The sequence below is a fragment of the Protopterus annectens genome, chromosome 5.part1, assembly GCF_019279795.1.
Source record: "Protopterus annectens isolate FY-2018-M chromosome 5.part1, PAN1.0, whole genome shotgun sequence".
NCBI classification, from domain to species: domain Eukaryota; kingdom Metazoa; phylum Chordata; order Ceratodontiformes; family Protopteridae; genus Protopterus; species Protopterus annectens.
This window is the reverse complement of record NC_056736.1, coordinates 330,173,404-330,189,703: the sequence shown is the minus strand read 5'-3', so window position 1 is coordinate 330,189,703 and position 16,300 is coordinate 330,173,404. Positions and strand designations below refer to the sequence as shown.

The 16,300-nt window shown below is 39.4% G+C and overlaps 1 protein-coding gene across 2 annotated transcripts in view; it reads right to left on the bottom strand.

Annotated features, from left to right (window-relative positions):
* The window catches only part of ZBTB20 (zinc finger and BTB domain containing 20), a 607,056-nt gene that overhangs the window by 194,430 nt on the left and 396,326 nt on the right, over positions 1-16,300 (bottom strand). For both annotated transcript variants that reach the window (XM_044073007.1, XM_044073006.1), the window contains one exon: positions 10,814-10,931. The gene's annotated coding sequence lies outside the window, so the exon portion shown is untranslated. The remainder of the gene's footprint in view (positions 1-10,813; positions 10,932-16,300) is intronic.

Sequence of the window (16,300 nt, the reverse complement as noted above, 5' to 3'; positions counted from 1 at the left end):
ATAATTTTTAACACTGGAAGCAATGCCCATTTGTCAGGCTGTACTCTGTGTGCTGACCTTAGAAAAAAAAGCGTGGATTAGAAAAAAATGCCAGGGGAAAACAGTGTGGCATAAGAAAGGCACACAGGACAAGGCTTGTTGAATACGTTAAGATGGATAGGAGACAGTCAGAGACTAGGATTTGGAAGATATAAAAATAGTTCTAGGCAGTCACAAGTTAGAAGAGAGAACAACTAACTTTTGCCAAAAGCACTGTGGATAAGTGGAGCATAAAATTATGAACACTATTAACTCATGTACTGTACACTCTGTAATACACACCCTGGAGCTGAATGATCTTCTAGCAGTTTGTAAATGTATTAGCTGCATCGTCTGGCATAGGTAAACAAGAATCTAGAATAAAAAAATTAAGATTACGGTGGAAATTAGTTTGTATCACCTCATAACTTTTTAATGCATCATACTTTAATTATAAATACCAAATGTTATTACCAACTAATTAAGCACTTTTGCATGCAATGCTTTGCCAGCAGTAATTAAAGAAGTATTTTGTTTCAAAATAGTTTCAGTTTCATTTCTCAGGCTTCTTCAGTCATTGCATCAGATTAGTATTTTGGGCACCTTTTGCTGTACGTTGCTTCTTTCTCTAGTTAAAAACAGTAATTCAAATAATCCCAAAATAGAATGAATGAAGAAGGTATACATTTTAATCTACTCACGGCATAGCATAACAGACTTGACTGTTGGAATTTGGGAAAGACAGGGAAATTTTGGTGTCATAGGACAATAATAGATAGATAGATAGATAGATAGATAGATAGATAGATAGATAGATTGATAATATTCAAGACTGGACATATAGAACTGTTTTATCATGGAGGTGAATGGGTAAAGGACAGTTTACATTTTCCATCAGTGTCACTTCCCCCTTCTCTATCCATCCCTACTCTACCTCTGCCCCCCCCCTTTCTGCTACTATCTCTCACTGATTCCTATTCCTGTCTGTAGTTCCAGACTCTCCATCTCTGTGACCTTTCCCTTGCACTATACTCCAGTCTTCACACTATACTTCCTCTTTCATTCCATAACCCTCCTCTTTCTTTCACTCTATTGCCTGGATCTCTCACTCTGACACATGTACACCTCACTATACTTCTGCATAGGTTAGTGATTTCCCTTTCCAATGTATTGATTTTCAACATTCATCCTGTATTTGTAAGGTGCACAATAGTAAATGACTATGTTTATTTTTTTTCTCCTCTTCATACATAGGTTCATAGGTTGGTACTAGGCTATCGGCCCTAGGGCCTATAGAAGCCTAGCCATAAAATTCCCTGGCTATTTCGTCCCACAATATTTACTTCCCTTCCCTTACATTGTAAAAAATGTAATCTATTTTTGCTGTGTTTACCTCCTCTTGATTGTATGTTTAAATGATGTTTTGATTGTATGTGTAAATACTTTATCGATTGTAAAAATTCTTTGTTATTATGATGCTTTTCTTAATTATTATGTTCAAAGACTGTTTTGATTATATGTGAAAATTCTTTATAGACTGTAAAAATTCTTTGCTGTAAAGGAGCTTTTCTCCTCGGGTCTATGCTAAAAAAGGACACCTGCCCAGCCAGACCAACCCGGTTAACAAATGGCAAATAAATAAATAAATGTTTGGAGTACATTAGAAGAGTGAGACAAACTGCCATTTATTAAAATAGCTCTATAGATTTGAGCCCTTCCTTGTTTTAGGAAGTTGTGGGATGCAGTGGTCTGTTGCTTATGCTGGATGGACAGCTTCACCAAAATGCAGGGACGTAGGTAAATAGGCTTTGGAGGGCCATTAACATTTTTTTTTACAGACAATAGGGTTCAATCTAGTACTATTCATACACATTTATCTGTGAGTATGAATGACATTTGGCTTTTAAGCAACAAATAAAAACATTCTGAGAAAGCAGGAACAAATGTGCCACACTGATGAATTAGTAACTTCAGTGTGTGATCACGTGACCTGGTCTCTTCATCATACCTGTAACTGGTCTTTGTTCATCATTAACATGTCCTGCTTCCAGTGCTGCTGTGCTGTATATATGCTACCGTGTAAATTCCACTTAATTGTTCTTTTAGCTTCTTTACAGGTAGTGTAGGACTACCAGCATAACATCTGGAGTTTTGTTTGTGACACCAGCTGGAGGTACAGTTTCAGGAGCTGGATGAAGACTTGGCTGTGAAAGGAGAAGATCTCTACTGTCAGCCCTCTTACCATGGATTATACTGTCAGAATCACGGTCAACATAGTGTAACCTCTGGTTGGGGGTGACAGCTCTCCCTAAGAGCTATTCATAGCAGTGCATGTGTTGGTATTACTCTATCTCCCAAACCCCAATTAAGATAGGAGATTTTAAGCTCTTTCTATCCTGCTACCTCCCTGTGTCTCTTTCTTCCCTAGGTACCTTGGAATCATATGTCACACATATTTTTAATCAGTTTTCAGTCAAAGTGCTCCCTTTCAGGTGCAATGTTCCTTTAATTTCTGGATAGATTTGAATTGGCTAAATCATTTACAGGCAGGACAGTATACAGGAGTGCAGGCTTAACCAGTGTAATTACATCCATATGGAGCACACTAGGAGAGCGTGATAAAATGCGAGTAATTAAAATAGTTCTGTAGATTTGAGTCCTTCCTTGTATTGATGGTGTTACTTACAATCCTGTTTAAAAATTACAGGTTGATTTTTACCCTCCATCTGTGATGACTCTGTTGCTCTTGCAAACTTTAGTACTCATCTTCTCTGTTCTCTGCTTCGCTATATTGCCACGTATTTAAAAAAATGTACACATGCATAGCCAATATAAGAGTGGAAATGCCTGCTTCTTTTCCTTACCACTATAACCAGCCTTACAGTATTATAAGTGTGATAAAAAGTAAGATGGCAACAAGAAATGCTTTTTTTAAGAATCCATTTTTTAAATGATGCAACTTTTGCTTCATGCATCATGCATCAGCAGTTAATATAATGATGACTAAACATAGGATAACCACTCACTAGGAAAAATGTTCTATCTGCTTACAGCATTGCCATCTAATAGCATGGCATGGTTTGCCCATGGTGAGCCATAAATCTTTTGGCAGTTTTTACTACTGTCTCTATACGACAAACGTATTTACAAAATAAAACTTATACCATTCCTAACAGCAGATAACATGGATTCCATTGGGGTGCTGATCAGTGCAGCTTTTATTCTAGGGATTTCAGGAATATCCAGCAACACTGAATTGCTGTATTACGTCTGTGAGGTAGAAGAGGTATTCATTTATCTGACTGATATTCCAGTATTTAAGCAAGTAACAAGGCCAGCTCCCTCCCAGCCTCAAACAGGTCCTCGCAAGCAGTAGGCTTTCTAACCAAATTCAGCAAACTACCTAATTCCATTAATACACACAAACAGTAATCTGTACCACCCTTGCCTACTTGCCTTTAACTTCAAAAAATATAATTTGAGAGGTAGACAGATCGTGCATGTACTGCCCAACCCAGGTGCAGATGGACCATGAGAATAGTACATCAGGTTTTGTAATTAACATATACAAAGCCACGCTAATTTCTACTGTTCTCTAAAAGCCCTACCTAAGTTCAACAGCAGACCCCAGACTGATCACACTCATCAGTTTTAAGAAAAACACTGCAGAAAAGGAGAACAAAAAAAAAAATCCATTCCCAGACAACAGTACACCCAGAAACATATTTTATTGTTCAGATTTCAGCCCAGGTTTTGAACTAGCCGAAGTATAATGACAGCTGGCAGAAGATGCTCTCCAGGCCAGAAAGGGTACATGAAATAAGTCATCTTTAGCAATCTAATTAATTTCTTTTAATTAGATGGCTAACTCTTTTTAATGGCACTAAGAAATTCAGGATTTAGCCTATTTTTTCAGTTATTTTCATGTGCATTGAAAACAGATCCTTTTTATGTCAAATTGGACTACCATCCTAATCAGAGCAGCACCTGCTGAAGGTCTTCTCCAACTATCTCTTTTAGCCCCATTACTTTTCTCCTTGTTCATTAACCCCCCCCCCATCACCTTCCCAAAACCCATCCCGATTCTGTTTACTGAAGACATTGTAATCTACAAATCCTGTCCCTCTCACACAACAATCAAAATACATCTAGAACAAGACTGGTGCAGTCTATCTACACAGCTTTGAAACAATGATCTGATAATAAACTTCTCCAAAACAAAAACAATGATGTTTGGAACTAAACAATAGCTTAGACAGCTCCTCCTCCCTTGAAATGGGACATCAGAGACACTCTAGAGAAAAATGGAGGCAATCATTCATTTCAAATACCTAGAAGTATGCCTGGACCAGACACTCATCTTCAATCGCCACATTTAAAAAACTGAGGCCAAAATCAATCTCATTCTTTTTATCCCCAGAAGGTAGACCATCTACAGGGAAGCAGATGTTATTATCATAATTAGAATATGTTTTGTAGTCATTAATATCACTTCATAAAAACTAAATCCTCCCTGCTAACTACTGGTGTTTATAGGTTCATAGGTTCATACTAGGCTATCTGCCCTAAGGCATTTATAAGCCTAGCCAGAGTGTATGTGGCTTACACCACCCCTTGGGATGAGAATACTACGCCCTTTTAGGTTAGTTTACTATGCCTCTGTCTAGTACTGACACAGAGATGACCCCCGGGGTAAACCTACGATCTCCCATCCACTCGTCGAGATTTCTCTTGAATAGAGTCAGTGAGGGGCTCTGCCTAACATGGACTGGGATTCTGTTCCAGAGTGTAGGGAGCCTCTGGGTTATGAATCTGTCCCTCCAGCACGTCCTATTTATTTCTGTGTTGAGGTTTAAGTCACTTGTTCTCGTGGCTCTGATGGATTTGGATTTTCTGAGGTGGAGCATGTCCATTAATTCAGGACTGGACATGGCCTTGTACGTCAGGCACAGATCACCTCTGAGTAGGCGGTATGTGACTGAATAGAGCTGGAGTTTTTTCAGTCGGGCAGCATATGACATATGTTTAAGACCCTTTATCCTCTTGGTGAGGAACTTTTGGGGTCTTTCCAACTGCTGCAGGTGTCGGGTGAGATACATCCCAAATGGGGCATTGTACTCAATCATTGGCCTGATAAGAGAAGAGTACAGGGGCACAATGACCTCTCTTGATCTAGATGTGAAACCCTTCATGATAAGGTGGGCAATATAGAAGGTCTTCCTAACCACTTTGGCAATGTGAGTGTCAAATGAGCGGTTACTGTCAACCTGGGTCCCTAGGTCCCTGATTACATCTTCCGTACTCAATGGATTACCGCCTATGTGGTAATTTGTCGGTACCTTGTTTTTCCCAAAGGGTATGACTATACATTTTTTGGCGTTCAGCTTAAGGCCATGGCTCTGGCACCAATTATCCATTTCTATGAGGCTTCTCTGAAGGATGTTTCTGTCCGCTGGAGTATCAATTATGACGCCCAGTTTGCAGTCATCTGCGAACTTTGTCAGCCACAATCCTCCTATGTTTGCCTGTACCTCGGAAAAATAAATGCCGAACAAGAGGGGTCCCAGGACTGAGCCCTGTGGGACACCGCTTGTGACTGGCTTAGAGTCTGACATAGCTCCAGCAACTCTGACCCTGTGGGTTCTGTCCTTGAGCCAGTTTGCAACCCATCTTGTGACATATGGGTTTACATTTAAGCTGGTGAGTTTGTCTATGACGCCCGAGTGGGGTATTGTGTCAAAGGCTTTTGCAAGGTCAAGGTAGGCTGTGTGAACTGCCTTACCCTCATCAATGGCCTTAGTGACTGTTTCAAAAAGTCGACCAAGTTCAAAAGGCAGGATCTGCCCTTGACAAAGCCAAATTGAGTAGGATCCAATGTCTGTAGGTCCCCAATGTCTTTGTTTATGAGTTCCATAATGATCCTCTCCATAGCTTTGCAGACCAGGCTCGTCAAGCTTATGGGGCGGTAATTTCCAGGGTCCGTAGAAGCACCGCCTTTGTGAAGTGGGACCACTGTTGCCGTACGCCACTCTTTGGGTACGTATCCTGTAGTAAGGCTAAGATTAAACAGCAGCCTTATGTGTGGGTTTAGTTCCTCTTGGAGTTCATGTAGCACACAGCCCGGGACACCATCCGGTCCCATTGATGCTGTGTTTTTAGCTTTAGAGAGGGCGGCTCTCACCTGGGCATCTGAGATGTTAGGGAGGCTACACTCTGCTGGGATAGTTATTTCCCCTTTTGGGGGGGAGGGGGAGGAGAAATTTGCACTGAACCTGTCTGCCAGAATGTTGGCAATGTCAGTGGGTTCAGTGTATTTTGTGTTATTTTGGACTAACTCTGAGCATATCTAGGAGTTTCCACCCAGGTTTCTAACATAGCTAAAGAAGGCCTTGTGATTGTCTTTTGTGTCTTTTGCGATTTTTCTCTCAAAGTTGGCCTTGGATGATTTTATGAGTGATCGTAGTTTTTTGCTAGTACTGATCAGAGACGCCTTCCCTTTTAGGGATTTTGCTCTGTCATGTAGTAGCTTTCTCCTCCTGTTGTAAAGTTTGTTTATGGCTGGGGTCCACCAGACCGGGCGCCTGCCTTTGGGGGAATGGGTCTTGGTTTTATTTGGGATTGCATGATCCATGCATTCTTGAAGGTGCCCATAGAAGGCATTTGCAAAGGATTCAGCAGTGTGGGTTGTGGTTTCCACTGGCCCAGGGGCCTTGAAGGATACCACTTCAGTCTTAAGAAGTGTGAAGTTTGCTTTTGAGAAGTTCTTCACTGTGGTCTTTTGTGCAGGGGGGGGGGGGGGGATGTGGATTTCCAGTGAGATTAATTTATGGTCTGATCTTACCAAAGAGGGATATACTTCCGGTGTGGAGCATTTTGTCCCCATGTTTGTGATGATCAGGTCTAGTATATTGTCTCCTCTTGTGGGAATGGTGACTAGTTGTTCCATTGCATTTGAGTTTATGAATTCTAGGAACCTTTGGGCTAGGGTGTTGGGGCTTGAGTAATGTTCCCAGTCTATGTTTGGGTAGTTGAAGTCTCCCAAAATGATGGTATTTGGAGAGACATTCATACTCTCCAGTGTCTTCAGGAAGGCTGTGTGGGGTTCCTGAGTTTGAGAGGGTGGTCTGTAGCATACTACAAACTGTAAGGCAGTTTTGCCTATGGTTCGTTGCACCTGGATAGTCTCCGATGCTTCGTGCGTTGCCACTAACCTGGAGGTGTGGGTATCTTTGATGAAAATGGATACTCCCCCTCCTTTTGTGGTTCGGTCCAAGTTTTGGGGCCGGAAAGCATGATATGAGGTAAAACCTGATAGTGCTGGGGTGCTCTCAGGAGCCTTGAACCAGGTTTCAGTCACTGCACAGACATCGATGTTCTCCATACTGAGGAGGGCTTCGAGGGCGTGCATCTTGAGGTTTAGACTTCTGGCATTGAGCAGCATTACCCTTAGTTTTTTTCCACTTGTGTTTTCTAGGGAGGTAGGTTTGCCATTTGAGCCTTGCCTAAAAAAGGCACTATGGGGGTGGCAAGAGCCTTGGCCAATATCCGGAAGCCCAGGGGTGACAGGTGCAAGCCATCCCTTGCGAAGCAGCGTGGCTTGTCAAGCATCTCATCCCAAGCAGACAGACATTGGATCCCCTTAGAATGACACCAGTAATTAAGCCAATTGTTAAAACTGATTATTTTGTCTTTGTACTGTGGCATCATTCTTGGTGAGGGTAAGATGCTGCTCAGGGTCAGGGTCATACCGGCCTGGGCTACATAATCAGAGAGCTCCTCTATGTCTCTTTTCATGTAGTGCAGGGAGGTACGTCTCAGGTCGTTCACACCGGCATGTACAATGACTGAGTCATATTTGTACTTGCTGTGGAGTGACCCGAGTGCTTGTGTTATGTGGCGGATTCTAGCTCCCGACAGGCAGCTTACTGTGACCTTTTCCTTGTTCAGTCTGGTGAGCGGGACATCAGTGTGTCTGACTATGGAGTCACCTATTACAAGTGTGTCTGGCATGTTGTTTGGCCTTAAGGGCTGTGACTGTTTAGTACACTGACTTTGTGAACTATGTGTTGCATGTGCTATGTCTTGAGGTGGTGGTTGCTTGGGTGTCTGCTTTGGAGGCCTCTATTGTTTTGGTAGATTTTTAATCAGCGCCTCCGAGTATGTTTTTATGTGTTTATGTGTTTGGTTTGCTGTTATGATAGTTCTATGTGAGACTGGGTTTGTGGTGTGCGTGGTTACCTTCTCCTCCTGACTGGTCTTGCAAGTACTGAATTGAGAGAGCTCAGCCTCCAGTTTGGCTATATAGTTGCATCTCTTGCATATATTTGTATTTGTTGGGAGGAGGAGAGGGTTGTCTGTGTACATGAGGCAATTGTAACATTGCCTCAAGATTCCCAGATTCACCAGCTGAACAGGAGAGGATGCCAGCAACTGACCCTTTGACATGCTAGAAATAGTGAAAAAGATTGCTGTGTAACTGAGTCAGAAAGGACCTATAGGGAGATGTGTACTCAACAGAATTTAGGTGAATGAAGTACTTTCTTTTGTTTAAGAGTGCTTTACCTGTATAAAAATGCTTTAGGAGCAAGTGCTGAGCTTTTCAGATAGAGTATAGGCTGTTTAGATTGCAAGTAGAACAGTTCTAAGGGAAAAATTGAAGAGCAGACTTGGCGGAGCCAGAAAAAGTTTAACCTTGTTTAACCGGCGCTGCGCTATGCGCACGACTGCGCAAAGCCGTGCAAAGGCGGATTTTAAGCAGTGAACTACAAAAGAGCTAGGAATGGTCCCAAACAACCAATTACTACAGCTTCTTGTGCTGAGGTCACTTCCCCCAAGGACAGGTAGGCTGCACAAGGCTCCCCACTCCCACTGCAGAGACAGTGATAAATTAGTTACACAGGCTAGCACACTTTAGTGGGCAGCCTCCACAGTTAAATTAAACAAACAAACAAGCAAACTTTCGATTAAATTCGACTAAATGTAACTTTAAGTGCAGATTTAAAAATAAATGCAGTAATCAGAAAAAAAACAGTTCAGGCTAGTTTAAAGTAAGCAACAGAAGCTATTTCCAGTGGAAAAAAAGCAAATATACTTAACTCCAGAAGGTAGTCGCTTTTTCGAGTTCCTTGCTGCTAGGACCACTCTGTAAACCCACGTGGAGCGTGTCTGAGCAGTATAGCCAGAAAAAAACGCCCAGAGGCGGATTTTAAGCAGTGAACTACAAAAGAGCTAGGAATGGTCCCAAACAACCAATTACTACAGCTTCTTGTGCTGAGGTCACTTCCCCCAAGGACAGGTAGGCTGCACAAGGCTCCCCACTCCCACTGGTGAGCAAAGAAACTTCCTTCTATCCAAGTAAGGTAATGGACAACACAGGAACTACACCACAGCCCAGAATACAGCAATGCCTGTATACTGGTCTAAACTAGTCGAGAAAGGCGGGAAAACAAGGATTATTTTTTTGTTTTTTTGTTTTTTTTGTAGAAATACACAGAAAATGCAGAGACAGTGATAAATTAGTTACACAGGCTAGCACACTTTAGTGGGCAGCCTCCACAGTTAAATTAAACAAACAAACAAGCAAACTTTCGATTTAATTCGACTAAATGTAACTTTAAGTGCAGATTTAAAAATAAATGCAGTAATCAGAAAGTTTGAAGCTGTAGTTCATCGCACTATGCTCCTCTATTCCATGACATTAGCAGTGCAGTCTCCCTAAAAAAGCCAGTTGGTTTCTAGTTAAGGAACATATTGCCTTGCTTCTAGCCTTCCCTCGTCTTTAACTACCTATCTGTACCTCAGTAACTAACTAATACCTTCCTGTTGTCTGGTCTGGTCTGACGAAGCTTTCATTTTTAGGTGTCTGAAAAACAAACTCAATTCAAGCAGCTACACCTTGCACGTCATAGGCCCCAAAATCTGAAACTCAATCCCTTCCACCTCTCCTCTACAGTTATGAATACATTTAAATAGTTCTATACACATCTAGTACAATATCTCAGTGACTAATCCAATTGCTGCTCCTTTAACCAACCCGTACTATCTGACCCACCCACACATTCATAAATCATATCTATTAAGCCCGTCATTGTAATCACAGTGGAAGTCCAAAAACATAATTCTGGTGCCATTTGTTTATTATATAGCTTGTTTCCCACCCAGCAACCAGATACTCAGTTATATTAGTAATTAACACATTTACTAAATCTAAATCTGCTCATTCATATCTTAAAATGAAAAGCAAAAGAATGTGCAATAATCTTAACTAAAATCACTTGTTAACCTAGTGAATAACATGACTTATATATATACTTTAGCATATACAATGTACTCCTCCTGTTAATTTTTGCACCTACTTGTACATTGCATCATGTCTTCTAACAATTCATGCACATGTCATGCAGACAAAAGGCTTTTGGTGTAACCAAAGTATCTTTACAGGTGCTTTATGAATCAGCACATTACTCTGATCGACAAATTTTAAAATAAAATAAAAATAAATAAATAAGAGCATCACTGAAGCTCATGCCTGACAGACTAAATGGGTTTCTGACAAACGTTATTAAACTTAACCCTCAGGTTTGGTTACCTCAGAGATAGTTACATGAGTTGTTGTGGGGATCTAAAGAGCACAGACTCTTCTATGTGGGGGACATGATGGGCATTGCCCTCATATAAATTAATTTTATTAGAAGACTGTCCAGTCTGTCACTCATGGCAGTAAATGCTTTGCTGGAGAGGGAAGACGGAAGGAAGGGAAAGATATGTATTTCAAGAACTAGACATATGTACATACCTTTGTTGAAAGATGGGAGCTACTCTTTCAAGCCTCACTCTTCTGGCAAGTTAGTGCAGTTTCTGGTTCTGTTACAGATCAACATTGGGCCAAGGTATATAAAATAGGTACAGTAATTCTGTAATAAAGAAAGATAAAAGTTTATTAAAAATAAATATTACCTAATAAGCTGTGTTACATTTGTTTTTTCTCCTTTGTTTTCCTTGACTTATAGTGGAATCAGGCTACAAATCAAACCTAGCATTTGTTTTGATTTATGCATGCTGCTGTGATTTTTGCCCTTAGATTATAGTTGATTATTATAGATTTACTGTTGCTACAGATATTTTTATGCACATAGTGTTACATTTTAAACTAAGTTTATACACCTTTTTATGGTTAAGTTCATACATCTAGAGAAATAGCAGAATTAAAACCTTAAGGCCAAGTTTATATAGCTATAGTACTGCATAAAATAAGAAATGTCTACTTTAGCTGTGATTTTCTTGAAGGTCATTGCTGTGAATGTCACTGCTGACAGATTGAGAAGTGTGCGATACATTTCTGCGTAATTATGAAGTCAGACGAATTCCTCCATCTGCATCTAATCATGCCAGCATGCAGCATATCTTGTTGCATTTTTAATATGTCATTCTTTCACTACTGCTCCCTTTGGAGAAGAACTTACAGTGACAATTCTTTTTGCTTTCAACTGTTTATTTATACTGTTAGACAACATAAACCCAAAGCTATGTAACAGAAACTGGACCCAAGCAGGATACTGTAAGCCTTTTACGTCACTGCTTATTTAAGCAGTTACATGTACTGGCATGCTTGGTTAAACATGGCTTTCTTTCTGTTGGGAGACCAATGGTCTGAAAGTCTGACTGGTAAATGGACTCCAGTAAAACTCTTTTTATAGTAGTTTGTTGGAAAAATGCATGTAATTTCTTGTACATTTAGTTGCCAATATTAAACTTTAACATTTCCAATCATGCAAGAAGAATGGAGAATTACTTTTAGCTATACATTAAATCATTAAGCTTCTACAGTCTGGAAATATTATAATTTATGCTAAACTTCCATATTCCAATGTTATCTATACATAATACATCTGGTTAGGGTTTTGTAGTAACACAAAGCAATTATAGCTGAAATATTTGTGCTGGAATAATTAACTATTCATGTACATTATATTTTTCATTACGGCACATAGCACGTATAAGAAAAATGAAACGTAATACAAAATGGAGTAGAGAAAACAATTTTTACTTGCACAACAACTATCAAGTCCTCCTTCAATAAGTCAGTGTTATGGACTTAACAACATAATCATTTCATCATTAACTACTACATTACATTTTTTAACTGCTGCAAACATTTGAGTGTAGAAAACCTTTAACATTAAAAACATGTAAACCCAAAATCTATGCAAATCTTGTGAAAAGAAAAAAATGTAATGATTGCTATTTCCCAGACTGTGAATAAACAACCTATTCATTTAAATCAAGAATCATCATAACTGGCTTGTGTTACGTCTCCCACATTTTGTATAACTTATAGGTGTTTTTTTAATAGTCTCACTGTTATTTGGAATATAAGTACAGCATTCAGATTCAATTATACTGCATATACCCCCTTCCATAGCCAATAAGTAAACCAACACCACTCTGTGTCTGCATATATATCATTTCTGCTGTGATATCTGTAATAGCACCTTAAGTAGCTAATGCTTCCATTAACTTAAAACAACTTTTCTTAGTTCCCAGATAGGCTTATCTGTTACGTACCAAGGAAATGTTCCTGCTCCTGAAATCCCATCATTTCCCAAATCCAAGTTTTTTAGTTCATTTAGTTGCTTTATGTAGTCTCATGTTTTTGGTTATATTTGTCTTCGCCTACAGCTTATATTTAATCTTTTAATATTTTTAATTGTCCATATAGCTGGAATTAGCTTAAAAAAGAGGTTCCTGATTAGTCTGCTGGTAACCATTTATAGGTTTTAGTTTCAGATACAAAATACATTCCCCTCTGTTAAAGCCCTTGAGAGATTACTATCATTTTGTGCAAAAACACTTTTAGTGAACAACTGATTTGATGAAGTGTATAACTGTGAAGGTTTATCCAAAGAATCATCACTTACTACCTATTCTGGAGTAACCATATTAACATTATGTCCTGTTTCAGTGGAAATATACCTCTCAACTGTACAGATTTTTGCAGAATGTACAGATTTTTGCCTCATATTTTGGGTCCATTTCTCATAAAATTGTGTTTTTCTAGCAAATCACTGGGAAATCATTGAGGGTTTAAATAAAAATAATAATGACAGACATTTGAGTTTCAGACCTTATACCCTTCAGAAAATGTGTGCTAATAAAAAACTGTTGTTCTATCAATTTTCTAAGTTTGTAAGAGCAATATTTAAAAAGTGTCCCTATTTTTGAGCCTTTGTCCCCCCATTATAGATGGCTTTGTCCAGATTTCTTGAATCTATGAGGTTGAGAGGTATGACAATCAGAATAGGTATACACCTTTGCTAGTCTTTTTATTCTTGTTCTGTCACTGTTAGCACTAGACCATATAGCTGCTCTTGATACAGCTCTATTAGTGTGAATACTTGTATGACATATTGTCATATTGCACTGGCTTATACCTACTCTTTTTGTATCATTTTGTTGAAAACACACTAAACCTCTTTCTGATTTTATTAATCAGTGACGTTACTTTGCTTTCATTTGATATAGGCCAATTTCTGGTTTTATGTACCTCTTCAATAGTCTCTGTGAGATTACACGGGCATGGTATTAACCGTACCCCTCCCCATGATACTGGTTTCTGAACACATATCCAGCGATTAGTTTTATTAACAATATTTGGATAGGCATAGTACATGGCAAGAAAGGTATTAAACTGTGGAACCCAGTATTTTGCACTGACAGCCTTTTGTTTTGCTGTGTTTTATATTTTTTACCTTGACTAGGCTGGCTGGAACAACCTGCTATACATATTACAATAATTAACACAACAAATGCTAACATCCTGGTGAAGAGGCAATATCAGTTGTTATCGGTTATTGCTGCTTTAATTATTTTGCACTCATCTAGGTGCACCACTTTACCTTGTCTTGATTATTTTTCTCTCATTTTCTTTTCTAACAGTGAACACAAATGGTCCCAGCCATGAAATAACAACATAAAGGACCTTCCCAGTTGCTGTTCCAGGCACCAGCTTGTAAAAAAATATTTAATTATTACTATTTGTCCTGGCTGTAAATATACAGTAAGTCCTGATGGTACTTTAATGAGTTTTTCTGCAGCAATCAAGCTGATTTCTGTGAAAGACATTTGTAGTTTCTGCAACTATACATTATGCTGTGTTACTGTAGCTTCAGGACTACACACCGATGCTTCAGGATCAAATGGAAAATGTACTGGCATCTGCCTGCCTGTCATCAGCTCATAAGGTGTAATACCTGTCTTGGTACTTGGAGATGCTCTGATTCCTAACAGAATGTATAGTGAATGTGGAACTGATTTGGTTCCCTTTTTAGACAGGCCTTTTTAACCTTTCTTCACCAGTTCTGTAAATTCTTTCTACAATTTCATTTGACTGAGGGTGGTATGTCAGATGAAATCCCTGCAGGATCCCTAACAGATTGCACATTTCTTTCATGACTTGAGTGGTGAATTATATATCCACAGTGCTGATGCTGTGGTTTTTGCAGTACGGTTTTTGGATGGTATTGCTTCAACCCATTTACAAAATGCATCCACAGCAACTAGCAAGTATCTGTACCCTCAACTGGTAGGACACAGTGTTCCTGCATAATTTATCTGCACACTGTAGCATGGCCCTTCTGTCAAGAGTGTTATAAATGTCTTCCATTAGCTCCTACGGGTAATGAGGTTAGGTAGCCAAGCCAGGCAAGGGTGCCACACCCCTAGCCATCTAGGTGAATATTTTTTAAGGTGTTCTTCAGCTGTTTGCGCAGAGCTGACAAAACTAACATTTGTCTGTGCATCTAGTACTTGCACTGTTTGTACTGAAGTTTATTGCAAAACTGTAAGTGCAGTGAGAGCTGTAGGGATGGGAACCTGTGGAGGCAACTCTTCATCTCTCAAAGTATTGTGCAAAGGTGGATTTATGCTATCTATTGCAGATCTTAAAATCTGCAGATCAGGGTATACTTTAACTGCATTGACTATACCCTGTGGGTTAACTGTTGGGTTTCTGTAGTTACTTTTGGCCCACAAATGGAATCTTTTTGTAGTACTGCATTTTTTGAGTGAATGCCTGAAAGTCAACTGTAAGTGTTCTGTAGAATTTTTTTAACTCTAATTTATGCAGTTGGGGACAAAAGCTTTATGGCATTATTTTGAATTATTATTCCAATCCCTTGAGATGTTCTGTCTATCCAATCTTCAGATGTAACTAAATTCTGTAAAAAGCCCATTTTTATCATCACATTTGGGCATGGTTTGTAAGAGTCCTGATCTATGGCACAACTCTTTTGCTGCTGAAAGTGCTGTTAATGGAAAAATGCCACCATGAATTGGTGTACCTAGTTCTAATGAAGGTCTTTTACTGTGTACAGGGGTTTACCTTTAAGCTCTGTAAAACATTTATTATTAAATCTTTAAATCCCTACATTAAATCTTGCACATGCTTTAAAGACTGTGTATATAGTTGTGTTGTCTCTTTCCTTAAGATAGTTATCATTATTAGCATTTGCAGTTTTTGAAAAGCATCAGACTGTCCTGGCAAATGTGGAATATCAAACTGGCTAACTCGAGTTTGCAGTGCTTGAACATCATGTTTACCCTGCTGTGTGATGACAGTACAGGGACTACTGCAGTGGGTGATTGTGGAACTTCAGGTTGATGCATCTAATAAAAATATCCTGACATACCTTTACACACAATAGCTGCTTTTGGGCAGTGCAGTGATGCAGTGGTTAATGTTGTCGCCTCGCAGCAAGAGGTTCTCTGGTTTGATTCTTGGCTGGTGTGCCTTCTGTGCGGAGTCTGCATGTCCTCCATGTTTGCTCGGGTTTCCTCCAACATGCCAAAGACATGCATCTAGAGCATTTCTCTCCAGGACTCCGCTGAAAATAGGTTATGTCCTAGTTGGACTTTCCCGGTCAACAAATGTTAAATACATTTTGCATTATGCCTGGAAAAGACAGGTGTATCACATTTCTTAAAGCTTTCATCTAGACAATCTATAACTTTGTTAAATGTATCTTTAGGATATAACTGCATAGGGAACTCTAAATGGTATTTACACCTAGCAGCTTGACTTGTTAAAAAAATCCACACTGGTAATTTATGCTTACAGAGATTTTTTCAAACTTAATCATTGAGTGGCCAGTTCTGCGAAGAATTGAAGATTAGTCATCTATATGATTCTGTCTCTTCCATTCAGCAATTTTTCACTCTGGATAGTTGATTTGTGGGAGGAGTTGTTGGATCCATTTACTTAGCACTGAGAATTTTCTGTCATTGT